Source organism: Bufo bufo, chromosome 1 (genome assembly GCF_905171765.1).
Source record: "Bufo bufo chromosome 1, aBufBuf1.1, whole genome shotgun sequence".
Classification (NCBI taxonomy): domain Eukaryota; kingdom Metazoa; phylum Chordata; class Amphibia; order Anura; family Bufonidae; genus Bufo; species Bufo bufo.
The window spans coordinates 522,641,339-522,659,891 of NC_053389.1; the positions used below are offsets into that span (position 1 = coordinate 522,641,339).

Below are 18,553 nucleotides of genomic sequence, written 5' to 3' on the forward strand. Positions count from 1 at the left end.
TACACTGCAATATAGGGCCGGCAAATCTAAATCCAAATTTATTAAGAACAGCCTCCAGAAACCCCCAGTGCACCCTGTCAAAGGCTTTTTCAGCATCTAGGGAGAGAAATGCACCAGGGGTCCTGGAGATCTGCATAACCTGCAAGAGATGCAGCAGCCGCCTCGTACCATCTTAGTTCTGCATGCCAGCTACAAAGCCTACTTGATCCGAATTCACCAGGTCGGGTATAATTTGTTGCAGGCGAGAGGCTAGCATCTTAGCGTATAACTTGAGGTCACAATTTAACAAAGCTATAGGCCTAAAATTTTCAGGCTTGTTGGGGGGTTTACCTGCTTTGGGCAGAGTAGTTATTGGCACGGAGAGGTGAATAGAGTCGATCGTACCAGCCATCTGCCATGCCTGGAATAAACGTAGCAAATATGGGGTTATTTCAACAGAAAATAGCTTATAATAATCATTAGGGAGACCATCAGGTCCTGGGGCCTTTTATGCTTTTAATGCTGTGGCTAATTTCTTGTCTGGTGAATGGGGCGTTTAAAGCGGATTTGGCAATTTGGGAAGATTTTTTCCAGCTAACAAGGAAGTAATATATTCCTCTGTAGGTTGAGTTACCGTATTATCATCTTTTAAGTTGTACAATTTAGAGTAATAGGATGCAAAGGCCTCAGCAATATCTTTAGGGTCTGTAATCCGGTCGTCTGGATTTCTTTCTAAATATGCAATTTTAGCCCTGGCCGTCATTTGTTTAACTCTACGGGACAATAACGCACTGGCTCTGTCTCCCATAGCATAGTATTTAGCCCTGCAGTGGGTTAGATTGTTCTCATAATTATAAAGTAGAAGTGTGAGCAGTTGATTCCTTGCCTGAAGGAGCTGGGATGAGTGTGTGAGTGTTGGTTGCGTTTTGTTATCAACCTCCAAGTCCCTGATGCGGTCCATCGCCTCCTTAAGTTCTTTTTCTCTCTTGCGTTTGGCTGCGGAGGCAGCCTGCAAAAACAAACCTCTGACAAAATGCCTTGTGTGCTTCCCATAGGGTGACATCTGAGACTTCCAAATTCTCATTGATCGAGAAATAACTCTGTAGAGCCTCTGAGATCTTATCAACCACCTCTTGAGATTTCAACAGGTAAGGGTTGAGGCGCCAGGGGTAGTGTGGAGCACGGGGACTCCTGTCATCCAGCACAAGAGTGACCGGGGCATGATCTGACGATGTTACTAGGGCAATAGAGGATTGCAGGCAAGAGGGCAGGATAAGAGTATCAGCTAAAAAAGAATCAATATATGAATAAGAATTAAGTCAAGGAGTGAAAAATCTCTCTCATTTGCGTGCTGATATCTCCAAACATCATGGAGATCTTCCTCTAATAATAATGTATGTAAATCCTCTCTCTGCATAGCAGCCTCCGAAGAGCAATCCAATTGCCTAGAGACAGGGATATTAAAGTCTCCACATACCAACACTCCCCCTTTGCTATCAGCCTCACCTTCCGCAGCACAGAGCGAACAAATGCGCATGGTAAGCGGTTAGGTGCATAGATGTTGACCAGAGTGAACAAAAAGCCGTTAATAGTGCATACTAATACAATGAATCTCCCTCCTGGGTCCACCTGCTCAGATATAACAGACAAAGTCAGTGAGTTTCTATGAATACAAACTCCGGCTTTTTTGGTTGCAGCTGTAGCATGCTTTATATATGGGAAGTCTCTATGTGATAGTCGCGAGCAATCCCTCTAACAAATGGGTTTTCTGAATGCAAGCAATATCACACCGAGACTTAGGCTACTTTCACACTGGCGTTTTGGCTTTCTGTTTGAGAGATCCGTTCAGGGCTCTGAATGGAAAAGGATCCACTCAGAATGCATCAGTTTGCCTCCGTTCCGTCTCCATTCCGCTTTGGAGGCGGACACCAAAACGCTGCTTGCAGCGTTTTGGTGTCCGTCTGATGAAACGGAGCCAAAGAGATCGGTTCTGACACACAATGTAAATTAATGGGGACGGATCCGTTTTCTATGACATAATAGAAAACGGATCCGTCCTACATTGACTTTTGTTTCAATAGTTTTTATTTCCATTTTTGAATATAAGACATATTACAAATAGTGCTTCAAGGAAACAACAAAGAAACACAGTTTACATAAAACTATTGCCTGCTGAATATCTGTGTTACACATCAAAGAGGTGCCTGCCTATGCCAGCTCTGAAAATAAACGGATCCCACAGTGTATAACTACTTAGCGTCCCATATCTAAGGTATAGCCTATCCAGGTTTTATTTAGCGGGACAAAGTAAGTTACGGGGAGGAGCATAAGGGAGACTGCTCCCAGGAGGCCCAATGCGACTGAAATTTGGTGAAACCAAATCTTTTCATATGTATATGTGTTGTTGAGAGCGGTGATCAAGTCGCTAATAGGCGGTACATCTGGAGTTTTCCATCTCCTCAGCAACACCAATTTTGCCGTTGTACAAAATATGCAGAGAAACTGCCTGTAAGAGAATGGCAAGAGATCGACCCCTATGAATAACGATACCAATTGCGGATTCCAATTAATCTTAATGGGGAGTGTTTTAATCAGCAGTTCACGACACTCTAACCAGTAGCTTTGTATAATAGGAAACTGCCACAACACATGGAATAAAGTTCCCCTGCAGCCACACCCTCTCCAACAACAGTTAGAGGTCGATGCATACATCCTCGCCAGCCTGTCAGGGGTGTAATACCATCTGAGAACCGTCTTTAGCGCCGACTCGACATGCGATATACATTGCAAGTGTTTGTGTATCATCCTGATAGCGCGTGTCCATTCTGCGTCCGAGAACGGTTGACCCAGATCCACCTCCCAAGCTATCATAGGGTGGGATCGCTTAAATTGGGACGGGTGTAGAATTGCATTGTATAAAGTCTTAAGTCCCTTTGAATTGCCCATGATATACACTCTCGCTAGCCTATCCATTTTAACCCTTGTGGAGTGTAGACCCTGGATCAGGTGCCGGATCTGAAGGTATTTATAAATGTAACGGTCACGTCCACACACACACAGGGGGAAGGATAGTGACCACTGTGCTCCACCCTCACCCCTGGCTACTTGCCTCACGAGTCCTGATGACAGGGGACAACTGGACGACAGTCCCTAACTTAGGATATGTGCAGGGAAGACAGACAAGACAAAATACGGAACATGAACGGACCGGGTCAGAACCAAGAGAGCTACGCAGTACAAAGGGTTAAGCAAAGAATGGTCAGGAGAAGCAGGGGTCAAATACCAGGAGAGTAGAGAAGTACAAGAGTCGAAAGAGAGTAGTCAGGTGGGAGCCGAGGTCACAATACCAGGACGGAGGCGCAGTACAGGAGGAGCAGGCAAAGGATCGTCAGGGAACGGAATCAGGTGAGTATTCAGTAGTCCAACAAATAGCCAGGAACCTAGAAATTAACAGGCAACCTGTGGCTAGCAGGTTGCCTGTATTTATAGTGGGGAGTGAGGGTCATGTGACGTGGCCAGCGTCACATGACCGACAGACCATCCAGTTGAGCACCGAGTGATCAGCTCGGCGCTCAAGGCAGACTTAGGAGCAGGGAGCCACCCAGCAGTAAAGCCGCCCTGGGAATGAGGTCAAACACAGATCCTCATTCCTAAAGCTAAGCAACAGGTCTGCGGGTAATGGGGGACCGAGTGCACCTTCGGAACCCCGTTACAATAAAAGTCCCTCGCTGAGAGAGAGAGTACTTTTCACATAAAGAGTGAAACGGTTGCAGTGTTCCCCGTTCCATTAGGTCCCCTACACATTGAATGGAGTTCGATCTCCAAGATGACAGGTCAGAGTGGGGCAACAGAGATTGAATCAGTGAGACGGGTATAGATGCAAGAGTGGGGGGTTCGTCTGCATCCGCCAACGCATGGTACTTAGACCAAGCAGCAAGAGATGCTTGAACCATTGGGCTAAGACCTCGTGGCATAGGGACGTTCCAAAAAGTAAGGTGCAGTAGCTCTGATAAGGAGTATCCATTAGTTAAATGTTCCTCTAAATGTACCCAAGGTGTGTCCAAAGATGGCCCAACCCAACCTCTCAGCATAGAAACCAACGTCGCTATATAATATAGTTTCAGATCCGGCAAGGCTAAGCCATCCTTAAGTCGCTCTCTGGTAATTATAGCACGAGCAATCCTCAGGCGCTTATTTCCCCAGGTGTACTTAGAAAGTAAAACATGCGCTCTGGAAAAGAACGTTTCCGGAAGGCATATAGGCAGGGTGCGATATAAGTAAAGAAACTTTGGGAGGATGAACATTTTGAATGAGGCTATCCTGCCAAGCCATGAGGCGTCATGTTTAGCGTATTCCGCAAGTTCCTTTTCTGTGGATAAGAGGAGCGATTCATAATTTAAAGGTATAAAGGTGGGACATGGATGTGGTCATATTTGTACCTAGATATTTAATACTACGAGGCTGCCAGTCGAACATCCGATCCCTTTGAAGGTTCGTTACTACTTAAGGGTTAAATAGAATTAGCTGTATGATCTGTATGAAGGACAGGAGGTTGGGTGACATCATATTAAAGGGTGACTATATTTACATTGACCTTCTGTCTGTATAAGGAAATGTTCCTAGTCAGCATTATTATAATGAGAGCTGCAGCTGTTCTTGTATGTATGGATGGATGTATATAAGGGCCTGTAAGGCAAGGGATAAATAGAACTGTTACTGACGTCATACTGCATGTGTCACTGATAGTTCTCCAGGCGCCTGTCTTCGGGGACAAAGGAAGGAATCAAGGTGCATTGAGAAGGAAACAACACTTTCAGCTGGGAGCTCGTCCGCGGAATAGAAAATACAGGAATTCGGTGAGTACGGAACATTCCTGTCTAACGACTGGGGACATTCCGATGCTTTCCGTAACATTTTCTGTTGCTTTTATTTTGAATCCGCTTTAGACACACTGAAAGAAATGGAACCTATCTTTAGGCAAGATAGAATGAAAGAAATGGTATCTATCTTTAGGCAAGATAGACTGTAAATAGACTACTGGCCAAGTCTAACAGATAAATTCTTTAGGGAAGGATTTACCAGAGGAATTCTTTTGGGAAGAATTCATATAGAGTCTGCACCTTGATTTCTCTTGTCACCCAACTTCTATTACTTCTTTTCTGTCGCTTTCTTATGCTTTCTGTTATGTTATGCTGTTATGAAGCATTAAGTAATTTTTATGCTGAAGGTAAGCAGCAAATGATACTGTGAAACATGTACTAACTTTATTGTGTGTGTCCTGGATGACCCACAAACCCAGAAACTGGTGAACGCAAGTAACTGTTTTAAGGAATCGTACTAACAGACAGTTGAGAAGGAAGTTGTGCATAGACATAAGTCCTTCACGGTTCAGTACAGCCAGTCCTGGGGACAGTTTTGCTCTGCCTCCGTCTCAATTAAGTTATAAGAAATGGGTTTCAAAGCAAGGAAAGGTCTCTCCACCCCCTCCGAATGTAGGAGAAACATGTAAAGATTATGTAGCCCGGGTCTGTGGGACTGATCATTATTTAGTTACTCCCTGGGTGGATAATATGGCAGGATGGACGGAGGGGATGAAGAGTATAAATTCGTTCCCTCAGGAAGGGGCTAATGACACCTTCCATATGGATATGGTAAAAGGGTTATGTTTGGGTGACATTGAAGCTTACCCATATTATGGTCCAGACCTCCAGTGGGACATGCAGTATATGCAGTCGGGAGGGGAAAATTGCCTTACTTATGCACCATATTGGTATGATAGACCAAATAAAATGGTTCATAAGCAGAAGGCAGGGAACCAGGAGGGATATAAAAAGAAACATGAGTTAGAAAGGGAATTGACAAGGGGTTCACTCCAGAAGCCCCCTCCTCCCTATTTAGGAAATATCCCACAGATATATCCATCCCTTCCAAAAAATGACTTAGATTAAAAGGGCAGTACTTTGAGGCCCAGGCATTATTTAATTGGCTCAAAAGGGAAGAAGAGATAGGAGAAGAGATAACACTCTAGCATCCTTTCACAGTGCTTCTTCTTCAAAGCATCTGTTGGGAGATTGTTCAGACGCTGCCCACAGCACAGCTCCCTGCCCCCCTTCTTCTCCTCATAGCTGCATAGACAGAGTTCGAGTAACAGCAGAAAAGGGAGGGGGGGTGGCTCCTGAGCTAAGAAGAAGTTTGTGGCAGCTTGGGATTGACCAGTTGCTGTCCTGGAGATACGAGAACATGTAGAATACAATTCCCACATTTCTAACACTAGGGATGTCATAGCTCCCATGCGCCTTAGATCACAAAAAATATTTTCCCAAACCTGAACATATACCTCATCATGTGGACAGTGACATTGAGGAACAGTTCACTTTTATGACTGTAGGGGACACCTTGTTAAAGGAACCTATTGCAGTAGATGATATTAATCAGATTGTTATTATACCCATAGCCCCTATGGTTCCAGACGTACCATCTCTGCTATCAGTTATTCCTGCCCATGCAGAGTTTTTCTCTGTTATTGATTTAAAGGAATGCATTTTTTTCTGTCCCAGTTGACAAGGAGACACGGCCACTTTTTGTTTTTACATTACTTGGTGTAGAATGCCTCAGGGTTATGTAGACTCCCCAGTAGTCTACTCCATTGTCCTCCAAGTTACACTGCGCCCTTGGACTGCCCTTCATGGTTCTGTCCTTCTACAATATGTGGACGATCTCCTTATATGTAGTTCTACTCGGGAGGCCTGCCAGGCAGACTGTGTTAGTTTACTACTGTGGTTATGTGAAAGCGGTCACAAAGTTTCTAGGAAGAAATGACAATGGTGTATGGAACGTGTTGAGTATTTGGGCTTTATTCTCAGTGAAGGTGAGAGGAAAATCAGCCATGCCAGAATTACCTCCGTACTGGGTCTGCCCCGCCCACAAACCAAGAAAGACATGTTGACCTTTCTTGGCATGATTGGTTACTGCCGCCAATAGATTGCTGATTGTTCCTACTATGATAATATTCTGAGACAAGCCACTAATACTGATATGCCTGACTTCATTAAATGGTCTGATGAAATGTTACAAGCTTTTAGTCATTTGAAATGTGCAATGGTTTCAAATCCTGGTTTGGGCCTACCCGACTATGGCGTGATGTTTCACTTATTTGCCAGGGACAATTGTAAAACCATGGCAGGAGTCCTGGCACAGGATCATGGAGGTAAATTCCGCCTTGTTGCCTTTTTCTCAAAAGTGGTTCCCGTACAGGTTCAGGGCATGCCTGCGTGTCTCAGGAGTTTGGCAGCCTGTGCTATGGTCGCTGAGATGGCTACGCCTATCACCCTAGGTCATCCCACTACTCTACATACCTCACACAATGTTCAGGCCCTATTGAGGAACATACATACGCAACATATGTCAGCACAAAGACTGAGTGGATATGAAGTTTTGTTGCTATCTAATCCTCAACTTCATATCAAATACTCAGCACCCACATTCGGTCCAATGGCTATACTGAATGCCCTACTTGGCTACAAGTACTGAACTTATACATGTACATGTTTTTGTGGATGGATCCTGTTCCCGTCCTAATGACAAAACTTATCATGCAGGATACGCTGTGGTTCGGCTCCCTGATGTTATACTGGAATCGAATTCTATACCTTTTCAGTCGGCCCCAGCAGATGAACTGATTCCCCTTACTAGCGCTTGTTGTCTTTTTGAGGGGAGAAATGTAAATGTATATACCGATTCCAAGTATGCCTTTGGGGTTGTACATGATCATGGGGTAATCTGGCAGAGGAGAGGCTTCATAGCTGCAGATGGGAGACGAATCTCACATTCCACCCTAGTACGTGATCTCCTGACCGCCATCCACTTACCAAGCGAAGTTGCTATTATGCATTGTAAGGGACATACTGGTCTATAAACGCACATAGCTAAAGGGAATGCCCTATCTGATCAGGCAGCAAAAGAGGCTTCTATTAGAACGTCAGAAACAGTTCAAATGCCCTCCCTAGTTCTAGACATTACCCTTACTGACAATCTATTGCTAAGCCTCCAGGATTTGGCTACCAGTAGTGACAAAATAGAATGGCAGTCGGTAGGTGCAGTACAAGACCCTAATACGGGTCTTATCTGCAAAGAGGGGAAGCCATGTATCCCAGTTGCAAGCGCCCCGATTTTAATTGCACATTATCATGGTCTTGGCCATAAGGGAGCACAGGCAACCACTGACCTCATTCGGAGAGATTTTTTTATACCAGGTCTTAGATCAAAGGTACAATCTTATGTTTCACGGTGTAGTATATGTCTCAGAAATTAGGATGCAGCCTAATAAGAATACTGGTTACTCACCATTTGAGGTCCTAATGGGAAGACCCTTCCCCACCCCTTGGGGTCCAAAGGCCCCTGTAATAGAAAAAGGGGATCTAGAAGTGGTACAGGCAGAGTATGTGAGGAAACTTGTAGAAACTTTAGATCAAATTGAACGAGATGTTGCTCGTGCCTCTCCTTTCTCTCCACAGAAACCTACGCATCCTTTCCAACCAGGAGACGTGGTGATAGTCCAGAGCCTGGCAAAAGGACGAAAACAGACTGAGTTCCCGTTTGGACCACCCACCCGAGTGGTAGCAGTCACCAGAACAGCGATTCTCACAGAAGAGGCTCCAATCTGGATTCACGCTAGCAGAGTGAAAAGGGTCCCTGAGGCTTCTTCTCCGGTGACAGATAAAGATAAAGAGGGTGAAGCAGGTGTGAATTCCCTGAACAAAGAGGGGAACTCAGAAGAAGTTTCCCTGAAAAGTGCCTTGCCACAGGCTGAAGATGATGACCCCACAATATTCTGGGAGATTTGTTTGTCTGCTGATAATTATTAATCTTTGTGTTTTCTTGCCAGTCTGGCTTATTACTACATGTATTTATCACCCAGAGGAGATGAGTTTCTTCTGCGGTGCACCAAATAATCGGCCAGTATATAAAAGAGCTCAGGAGCAAGATTCCTTTGCTCCCGTCCCCTTTTATTCTGAACAGAATAGTATAGTCAGGATGGCAAATGCCCTAAATGTTAGTTCATTGTGCCTTAAAGACTTACAGAGCCCACGGGATCTTATACAAACATGTGTTATTGCTGTGCCTACACCCGATGAATCCCTCCTTGAAGTCTGGGCGATGGCTAAGAATACACAATCTTTTATTCCCTTGTATGACTTCTGTGGGAAGTGTCAGAAATTAGGAAATAGCAGGGATAATATTAGAATAACTACTATTAACGTGACTGCAGCCGAGACTTGTTTTACCTTTTCCCAGGATATGACTTTATATTGTGATAATAGAGATCTAAAAAGTGGATTACCTAAGAATAGTGTATATCAGTGATGGTGAACCTTTTACAGACTGAGTGCAGAAACTGCAACCCAAAACCCACTTATTTATCGCTAAGTGCCAACACGGCAATTTAACCTGAATGCCAATACATACAGTATATCTTCCATGTACTTTATCATTTATCTATAATAGCCTGCCTACATTCAGTGCGCTGCCTGTGCTGTTCATAGTGCGCCCTGCGCTGATGAATGGTGGGAAAAGTCTAAGGCATACTGGTACACCATAGACTTTTTCCAGAGTGTGGGTGCCCACAGAGAGGGCTCCGAGTGCCACCTCTGGCACCAGTGCCATAGGTTCGCCACCACTGGTGTATATGATTATATTAACGACACCTGTGAAAAGAATAGTAGGCTTGCTAGCTCCCTGGATAACTCCATGAGTTGTAATAAGACCATTGTGACTCCCAGTTTTATCGACACTGCTCCAAAAAATAAAGGGAACACAAAAATAACACATCCTAGATCTGAATTAATTAAATATTTTTCTGAAATACTTTGTTCTTTACATAGTTGAATGTGCTGACAACAAAATCACACAAAAATTAAAAAATGTAAATCAAATTTTTCAACCCATGGAGGTCTGGATTTGGAGTCCCACTCAAAATTAAAGTGGAAAAATACACTACAGGCTGATCCAACTTTGATGTAATGTCCTTAAAACAAGTCAAAATGAGGCTCAGTAATGTGTGTGGCCTCCACGTGCCTGTAGGACCTCCCTACAACGTCTGTGCATGCTCCTGATGAGGTGGCAGACGGTCTCCTGAGGGATCTCCTCCCAGACCTGGACTAAAGCATCTGCCAACTCCTGGACAGTCTGTGGTGCAACGTGACGTTGGTGGATAGAGCGAGACATGATGTCCCAGATGTGCTCAATTGGATTCAGGTCTGGGGAACGGGCGGGCCAGTCCATAGCATCAATGCCTACGTCTTTCAGGAACTGCTGACACACTCCAGCCACATGAGGTCTAGCATTGTCTTGCATTAGGAGGAACCCAGGGCCAACTGCACCAGCATATGGTCTCACAAGGGGTCTGAGGATCTCATCTCGGTACCTAATGGCAGTCAGGCTACCTCTGGCGAGCACATGGAGGGCTGTGCGGCCCTCCAAAGAAATGCCACCCCACACCATTACTGACCCAATGCCAAACTGGTCATGCTGGAGGATGTTGCAATCAGCAGAACGTTCTCCACGGCGTCTCCAGACTCTGTCACATGTGCTCAGTGTGAACCTGCTTTCATCTGTGAAGAGCACAGGGCGCCAGTGGCGAATTTGCCAATCTTGGTGTTCTCTGGCAAATGCCAAATGTCCTGCACGGTGTTGGTCTGTAAGCACAACCCCCACCTGTGGACGTCGGGCCCTCATATCACCCTCATGGAGTCTGTTTATGACCGTTTGAGCAGACACATGCACATTTGTGGCCTGCTGGAGGTCATTTTGCAGGGCTCTGGCAGTGCTCCTCCTGTTCCTCCTTGCACAAAGGCGGAGGTAGCGGTCCTGCTGCTGGGTTGTTGCCCTCCTACGGCCTCCTCCACGTCTCCTGATGTACTGGCCTGTCTCCTGGTAGCGCCTCCATGCTCTGGACACTACGGTGACAGACACAGCAAACCTTCTTGCCACAGCTCGCATTGATGTGCCATCCTGGATAAGCTGCACTACATGAGCCACTTGTGTGGGTTGTAATCTCCGTCTCATGCTACCACTAGAGTGAAAGCACCGCCAGCATTCAAAAGTGACCAAAACATCAGCCAGGAAGCATAGGAACTGAGAAGTGGTCTGTGGTTACCACCTGCAGAACCACTCCTTTATTGGGGGTGTCCTGCTAATTGCCTATAATTTCCACCTGTTGTCTATCCCATTTGCACAACAGTATGTGAAATTTATTGTCACTCGGTGTTGCTTCCTAAGTGGACAGTTTGATTTCACAGAAGTGTGATTGACTTGGAGTTACATTGTGTTGTTTAAGTGTTCCCTTTATTTTTTTGAGCAGTGTATAATACACTGCTCAAAAAAATAAAGGGAACACTTAAACAACACAATGTAACTCCAAGTCAATCACACTTCTGTGAAATCAAACTGTCCACTTAGGAAGCAACACTGAGTGATACTCAATTTCACATGCTGTTGTGCAAATGGGATAGACAACAGGTGGAAATTATAGGCAATTAGCAAGACACCCCCAATAAAGGAGTGGTTCTGCAGGTGGTGACCACAGATCACTTCTCAGTTCCTATGCTTCCTGGCTGATGTTTTGGTCACTTTTGAATGCTGGCGGTGCTTTCACTCTAGTGGTAGCATGAGACGGAGTCTACAACACACACAAGTAGCTCAGGTAGTGCAGCTTATCCAGGATGGCACATCAATGCGAGCTATGGCAAGAAGGTTTGCTGTGTCTGTGAACGTAGTGTCCAGAGCATGGAGGCGCTACCAGGAGAGAGGCCAGTACATCAGGAGACGTGGAGGAGGCCGTAGGAGGGCAACAACCCAGCAGCAGGACCGCTACCTCCGCCTTTGTGCAAGGAGGAACAGGAGGAGCACTGCCAGAGCCCTGCAAAATGACCTCCAGCAGGCCACAAATGTGCATGTGTCTGCTCAAACGGTCATAAACAGACTCCATGAGGGTGATATGAGGGCCCAACGTCCACAGGTGGGGGTTGTGCTTACAGCCCAACACCGTGCAGGACGTTTGGCATTTGCCAGAGAACACCAATATTGGCAAATTTGCCACTGGCGCCCTGTGCTCTTCACAGATGAAAGCAGGTTCACACTGAGCACATGTGACAGACGTGACAGAGTCTTGAGATGCCGTGGAGAACGTTCTGCTGCCTGCAACATCCTGCAGCATGACCGGTTTGGCATTGGGTCAGTAATGGTGTGGGGTGGCATTTCTTTGGAGGCCCGCACAGCCCTCCATGTGCTCGCCAGAGGTAGCCTGACTGCCATTAGGTACCGAGAGGAGATCCTCAGACCCCTTGTGAGACCATATGCTGGTGCGGTTGGCCCTGGGTTCCTCCTAATGCAAGACAATGCTAGACCTCATGTGGCTGGAGTGTGTCAGCAGTTCCTGCAAGACGAAGGCATTGATGCTATGGACTGGCCCGCCCGTTCCCCAGACCTGAATCCAATTGAGCACATCTGGGACATCATGTCTAGCTCTATCCACCAACATCACGTTGCACCACAGACTGTCCAGGAGTTGGCAGATGCTTTAGTCCAGGTCTGGGAAGAGATTCCTCAGGAGACCGTCCGCCACCTCATCAGGAGCATGCACAGGCGTTGTAGGGAGGTCATACAGGCACGTGGAGGCCACACACACTACTGAGCCTCATTTTGACTTGTTTTAAGGACATTACATCAAAGTTGGATCAGCCTGTAGTGTGTTTTTCCACTTTAATTTTGAGGGTGACTCCAAATCCAGACCTCCATGGGTTGAAAAATTTGATTTCCATTTTTTAATTTTTGTGTGATTTTGTTGTCAGCACATTCAACTATGTAAAGAACAAAGTATTTCAGAAGAATATTTAATTAATTCAGATCTAGGATGTGTTATTTTTGTGTTCCCTTTATTTTTTTGAGCAGTGTATAATGCTCCCTAAAGGATGGTTTTTGTCTTGTGGTAACAGCACTTACAATTACATTCCTGCTAATGTTATTGGAGGTCCCTGTGCATTATCCAGGCTGACTTTGGCTCTTCCCAGTCAACCTCCTATCAGGAGAGCTTACAGATCGGTTACCAAGACTTTATCAGAAGACTGTGACTCTACTTTACCCCTTCTCAGCCGTACAGAATATACAAGTTTGGGCGCCTCTAGATTAGGAGTGCCTGGACTGGCTATGTATAATACTCGTACTATAAATTCTATTGCATGTGACTTAGTTAAATCTCTGAATCATACCTCTATCGCCTTATCAGACATGCTTTTAGATATACAAGGCATAAGAGGAGCAGTGCTAGAAACTAGATTCGCTGCAGATTATCTGTTACTGAAACATAATATAGGATGTCAAGATTTTAAAGGAATGTGTTGCTATAATTTATCTGATCATTCCAGATCAATCCAGTCCCATATTCAAGTGTTACATGAAGTTGCTAATAATATCAGGAAAGATGTTGATTCATCCTCTTGGTGGGACTGGTTATTGAGCTGGCTTCCGGATTTGAGTTGGTTAAGAACATTATTGATTAGTATTATAATTATAATTGCTTCCTTGATTGTCATATGTTGTTGTATCCAATGTATCCCTTCCCTCATACAGATGTTTTGTGTAATGTGTCCAAACCCACAGACCCTGGACAATCATATGCTACTTACCTTTCTATGAGAGAAAGATGATAAGTCATATTCATGACTTAAGAGGGGATTGAAGGGTTAAATAGAATTAGCTGTATGATCTGTATAAAGGACAGGAGGTTGGGTGACATGATATTAAAGGGTGACTATATTTACATTGACCTTCTGTCTGTATAAGGAAATGTTCCTAGTCAGCATTATTATAATGAGAGCTGCAGCTGTTCTTGTATGTATGCATGGATGTATATAAGGGCCTGTATGGCAAGGAATAAATAGAACTGTTACTGACATCATACTGCATGTGTCACTGATAGTTCTCCAGGCGCCTGTCTTCGGGGACAAAGGAAGGAATCAAGGTGCATTGAGAAGGAAACAACACTTTCAACTACACACTCTGGGATGTTAATCGGTAATGCTTGCGTTTTAGCAGAGTTCAGATGGTAATGCGAAAGTTCCCCATATCGGGAGATTTGGGCCATTACTGCCGCTAAGGATTGTTCCGGGTTTGAAAGAGATAAAAATACGTCATCTGCATACAAAGAGATTGTATGCGACCGCCCTCCGATCTCTACCCCAGAGATAGCTGTGTCTTGTCTGATCGCTTGAGCCAATGGTTCCATAGCTATGATAAATATAAGGGGCGACAGGGGGCAACCTTGCCTAGTTCCGTTCGTAAGGGAAAATGAATCCGACAGGGCCCCATTAACAAAAGTTTTTGCCGTGGGGTTACTATATAAAGCCCCTATAGCAGTAAGAATAGGACCGTTAAATCCCAACCTCCGGAGCACCGAGAAGGCGAACAACCAGTATAGCCTGTCAAACGCCTTCTCGGCGTCCAATGCCAAAGCCAGCATGGGGGTCCCGCTGGCTTTCACATGATGCAACACCCCTAAAAGACATCTAGTATTGAAATAAGTCTGCCGAGACGGGACAAAACCAGCCTGGTCTACATGTATGATAGAGGGGGGGATTTTTGCTACTCTAACAGCTAATAATTTGGCGTATATTTTTACATCCTGATTTAGGAGGGAAATGGGCCTAAAGTTTTGGGGTATGTCAGGAGGTTTCCCAGGCTTAGGGAGCGTAATAATAAGTGCTTATGAGATTCTCGGATGGTAAGACTCCAGAGTCCATGGCTGCCTGACAAATGTTTTTCAGGTGCGGGCTCAATAAGTTTTTAAAATGTTTGTAATAGTGATATGCGTACCCGTCTGGTCCAGGGGCCTTGTCGCCGGGAAGAGACACGATCACCGCCTCTATTTCCTCCGTTGAAACAGAAGAGTTGAGAGTCTGAAGTTGGGTACTGTTTAGCTTAGGTAGATGTAGGGAATTCAAATAGGAGTGTACCATATCACCTATCTCTGTCGGGGCAGGATGGGAATTTTTTTTAATTATAGAGGTCATAATAATACGCTTGGAACCCATTTGCTATGTCTAGAGGGGAATACAGCTTTACCTGAGAGGCAGGATGTATAAGGTGTGGAAGGCGGTTTTTAATGTGACGGGCTTTAAATTTAGCGGCTAAAAGCTTCCCAGCTTTATTATCCTGCGAATAATACCTAGCTTTGTATTTCCTCAACATTTTTTCGTAAGAGAAGAGCATATAGCTTTTTAAATCCTGTCGAAGGCGTCTAAGTTCTTCCGCTAGTGGGGGAGTGGGTTTCTTTTTATTCCTGGACTCTGCATTTCGTATCTGAGACAAAAGGGCTGACATTTCCGCCTCCATCCGTTTCTTACGTATCGCACCCTGTTGAATAAATGACCCTCGAATGCAAGCCTTGTGAGCATTCCATAAAACAACCGGATCCGTATGGGAGTAAGATTCATTAAACTTGAAAAAATCCCTTACGTCCGATTCAATTCGTGCTCCGTATTGGGGATTAGTTAACAGTGTAGGACTGCTCCTCCATAAGTACACCTGAGGAGAGTTGATGGTCTCTGAAATCACCATTGTTATAGTGGCGTGGTCCGACCATTTTATCAATTCTAGGGAGGACTCTCTAGTGTGAGGGAGAAACGTTCTGTCTACAAGAAACATGTTGATTCTAGAATACATATTGTGTACTCCAGAGTGAAAGGTGTAGTCTCTATCAGATGCATGGTGGATGCGCCATACATCATAGAGCTCCTCCTTCCAGAGAGCAGAGGCCAGAGAAGGGACATTTCTCAGTGATGTAGATGACGTATCTGTTGATGGATCAACTGTCAGATTAAAATCTCCACAAATCACTACTTTCCCTTGCTGTTTCTTGCGGACTAGCTTCATTCATTTAAAAAAAAAGGGTAACTGGCCTTGGTTAGGGGCATATAGGGACACGATCGTGAAAATTTCCGCATTCAAAGTGCAAATTAGCATGAGAAACCGACCCTGAGGGTCCGCATAGTCAGCAATATGAGAAAAGGCCATTGAGTTTTTAATAGTAAGCATGACCCCCCTCGACTTGGATTGGAAATGAGACTGGTAAATATGCGGGAAATGCACATGTCGCAACCGGAAGCCATCTCGCTGCAGCAAGTGCGTCTCCTGCACACTCAGCACATCGGAGTTTAATCCCTTAGCTTCTCTCCACAAATATGTCCTCCGCATTGGGCTATTCAATCCGTTAGCATTTAAGCTGGCAAATGTTATCACCATTGTATATCAGAATAAAAAGCATTCTATAACTAGCTTGTAAAATTGCAAGAGTATGATATGGAGCGCCTCCCAGCAAGGGCGTCCATATCTCCAAGGCATAGGCGACATGAGAATGTAAAGGCAATAAATAGGCATCAACATACATATCTTCTCGAAAAGGTAAGAAGACAATAAAACAATAACTCACAATAACAAAAGCAGAACGTTCCAGGCCCGTTAGGGCACGTTCTGATAAATTGGTAGGGCAAAAAAGAATCTTGTCTGTAACCTAAAAGCAAAACAGGTTAGGGAAAATACAGATTAAAACATACGACACCTGAAAGTGGGATGAACCCACTAAAAGCTATAGGATTAAGCACACTCTTGACCAGTCCTTGGGAACTTTAGCTGGAGCAGAGCGTTGGTAATCTCCCAGGACACTGATAGGAATGTTCCATCTTTTCAGCAGTGTGAAACCTTCCTCTAAGGTTTTTGCCAGGTGGAATTCTCCTTTGTAGTGGATCAGTAAACGAACCGGGAATCCCCGGTAGGGCACTTGGGCTTTATGCAGAGCAGACGTGATCGGTGATAGGAGTCTCCTCTTACGTAGAGTGGGTGCCGACAGATCCGCAAATAGAAGAACTTTATGGAACGGAGCAGGTAGGCCTCTGTTTTTTCTGGCAGCAGACATTAGTTGTTCTTTGATCTTGAAAAAGTGGATCCTCGCGAGTACATCTCGCGGTACCGACTCATCCAGATGTCGCGGGCGGGGAACCCTGTGCGATCGATCTCTAGATCTCGGTCAGAACAATTCGGAAGAGTAGCTTTGAGAAGAGACCGAACGTACTCAGGAATGTCCTTAGGGGGAACAGATTCAGGAACCCCTCTGAGCTTAATGTTATTGCGTCGGCTCCGGTCTTCAAGATCGGCCAATTTTGCTTTCATGTTTGTCACTTCTTCCTCTAACTCATTGTAGGCATCAATAAGAGGAGTTATGCGAGGCGGCAAAGTCTCCGAATTTATTTTCCAGATGGTCAGTTCTGGCACCTAAGTTGTCAATATCAGAACGTAGTGGTGCTATAATGGACTTTATATCCAGGAACATAGAGCGTCTCTGTACAAGCAGCATATTCCGCATGTCCGTATCCGTTAGGGCCGTCTCAGAGACTTGGAAGTGTAAAAGAGGTGACTCTCCATCTTCCGTTAAAGTGCTTGCACCTTCCCCCACAGCACTGTTGTATGGCGCAATTCCCTTCCAGGCCTCAGAAGCCTGCAGTTTGTTAAATGACGCAGGGCTTTGCAGTACCAGGGATGGAGCCCCCAGAGATCCTTGCTGGGTGGAGGTTAATACAGCCTGTGAGTCGTCTATCGACGCCCTCCGGGTGTTTGAGGGTTCGGCGTCGTCAGTTGGCAGGGAAAGGGCCGCAGAGTGTGTAGGTGAGGGGGGATGGGAGGCAGAAGTGCCACTCACCGGGTCCTGGGAGTCGGTCTGAGCCGAGGATCGCGCTGCTGCTGCTGTTCGAGGAGAGAAATCACTCCGATCTGTGTCTCTCAGCAGCGCAGGGTCAGAGTAGGAGCGGTGGAGATCAGGCGCCCCAGGGCTTCGTGGGCAGTCCTGAGATGCGGCGCGCCGAGGTGAGGAGGGAGCTGTGCCTCCGGCGCCAACTTGTGAGTCCCCGGCCTCTCTACCGGAGTAGAATTTTGTGAGCTTCGGGTGTTTAACCACCCGTTTCCTGCGCCCTGTCATGTCCTGGAGCTTTAGCAGCGTTTCTCCGCTTAATTTGCGGTGGATGGAGTGCACTGTGCTTCAAAATAGTCGCTTTCAGTGGCGTCTATCCAGGAGCTCCGTTACTAAGCGGCCATCAGCTTTGGCAGCCAGACCACGCCCCCCCCCCTACATTGACTTTCAATGGTGTTCAAGACGGATCCGTCTTGGCTATGTTAAAGATAATACAAACGGATGCAGACGGTCGTATTATCTGAACGGATCCGTCTGTGCAGATCCATGACGGAACTCGAGGAATGTGCACAGCAGTAACTAGCAGTAACTCGAGGAATGTGCACAGTGGAGGACACTGCGAACATTAGAAGAGCTTGGACTAATGTCCTAGAGGAACATCATGAGGAACCTGGATAAGAGACTGGAGTCAGGTCAGCAACCAGTCCTGTGTAATCTTCTCCGGTGGTCGTGTCGATTGCAGAGAATCCGGGACTTCTTATAGAAGACGCTATTTCCACAGTAGGGCTTCTGCTTGAGTCGGAGTGAAGCAGGTCAGAGTAGAGCCATCTTTGGTAATCA

At 45.6% G+C, this 18,553-nt stretch overlaps 1 protein-coding gene and 1 long non-coding RNA gene across 2 annotated transcripts in view; both read right to left on the bottom strand.

The window, feature by feature from the left end:
- The window catches only part of TSPAN12 (tetraspanin 12), a 317,079-nt gene that overhangs the window by 27,231 nt on the left and 271,295 nt on the right, over positions 1 to 18,553 (bottom strand). The gene's annotated exons all lie outside the window — the stretch shown is intronic.
- On the bottom strand, positions 4,367 to 14,156 carry LOC120981814. Its single transcript, XR_005774757.1, has 3 exons — positions 14,034 to 14,156; positions 11,147 to 11,151; positions 4,367 to 4,481 (listed from the first exon to the last, which is right to left on the bottom strand). It is a non-coding gene; the product is annotated as an uncharacterized LOC120981814 (long non-coding RNA).